General features: G+C 40.3%; 1 non-coding gene across 1 annotated transcript; it reads right to left on the reverse strand.

Annotated features, from left to right (window-relative positions):
- Window positions 1-609: 609 nt before the first annotated feature.
- On the reverse strand, window positions 610-682 carry TRNAK-CUU. The gene has a single exon. It is a non-coding gene; the product is annotated as a tRNA-Lys (tRNA).
- Between the last annotated feature and the right edge of the window lie 897 nt (window positions 683-1,579).

Consider the following 1,579-nt stretch of genomic DNA (forward strand, 5'->3'; position numbering starts at 1 on the left):
TATGTAAGTGATGAACCACAGAATTCTACTCCTGAAAGCAATCTTGCATTGTCTGTTAACTAACTAGAATTTAAATAAAAACTTGGAAAGAAAAATACATACATACATACATACATACATACATATGTACATAAATAAGGCTTTTCAAAGCATATGCACTCCTCATGTACTATGATATATAATGTAAATAAAGATTGCCCTTCCGGGAGGAGCAGACACCCTCTGACACCAGCTAAAACCAGTGCATAAGGTCAGACACCAATGCCTTTGCCTAAGTTCCCCAAATTGCCTCTGGATTGTCTTCCAGTGACAAGAAATGGAGGGGTTTGAGTTACAGGTTTAATTTTTTAAAGTATATTTATTTATTTTTGAGAGTGAGAGAGAGAGCGCGCTCCCACACAAGCAAATGGGGGAGGGACCAAGGCAGAGGGGAGATAGAGAATCCCAACCAGGCTCCACACGATCCATGCAGAGCCTCTAACTCAAGGCTCGATCTCACAAACCATGAGATCATGACCTGAGCTGACATCAAGCGTCAGATGCTTAACTGACTGAGCCCCCCAGGTGCTGCAAAATTTTTTAAATTGTTTTTCTTTTAAGTAATCCCTATGCCCAACATGGGGCTCAAACTCATGACCTTGAGATCAAGAGTCACACGCTCTACCAACTGAGCCAGCCAGGCACTCCCCTGGGGTTATATTTTAATGATAAGTGCTTCCTGTGTGTGATGCATGAGAAATAATGATGAGATTAATGATTGAGTATTTTGTCACCTACAGGACAAAATACTAAAGAAAAAGACATTTTCTCCAGGACATCTTTCCATTGTAAATTTCCTATCTTTCACTATCACTGATTTCTTAAAACCTTTCCTTTGGAAATAAGGTTTAAAATAAAAATAAAATAGACCTGGGTTGGGTCTGTTTTCAAAACGGACTCACATAAATTTGCAAAAATAGTTGCGGGTCCTCTGTCTCCTTCAACTAGCTTCTCCTACTAATGACACCTTAGATCACTGTATTACTGTATTATAATATCAAAACCAGGAAGCTGATGTTGCTACAATACTGTTGGGTACATACTTTATCCCACAGTCACCAGTTATACATGCACCCATTTTCATGCACGTGTGTGTGTGTGTGTGTGTGTGTTCTATGAGATTTTATTCCATGTATAGACTTGTGTAGCTACCACCACATCAAGATACGTAACTCTTCCATCATCACCAAGGACCTGACTCGGTGGAACTCCCAAGGAACTCGCCCCCACTGTGCCTACCCTTTGGCAACCACTCATTTATTTCTTCCCTACCCTCAATCCCATTTTGCAAGTGATACATAAACGGAATCATACAGCATTAGATTGACTTTTAAACTGTCCAGATCTCTCTCATTAATGGAAAAAAAAATGTCTCAGCCCCACGTAGTCTCCAGCTAGTTATTTTTCTCCTCACCTTCACAGTCAGAAATACTTTTTGGGATTGCCGTTTCTATACACCTAACAGCTCACTAGTTTCTATCCTACATTTCTGCTCATGCTTTCTGTTTCCACTGTTGACTCATCCTTCCACGACCTGGTC

This window comes from Hyaena hyaena, unplaced genomic scaffold (genome assembly GCF_003009895.1).
Source record: "Hyaena hyaena isolate Hyena2069 unplaced genomic scaffold, ASM300989v1 scaffold_614, whole genome shotgun sequence".
Lineage (NCBI taxonomy): Eukaryota > Metazoa > Chordata > Mammalia > Carnivora > Hyaenidae > Hyaena > Hyaena hyaena.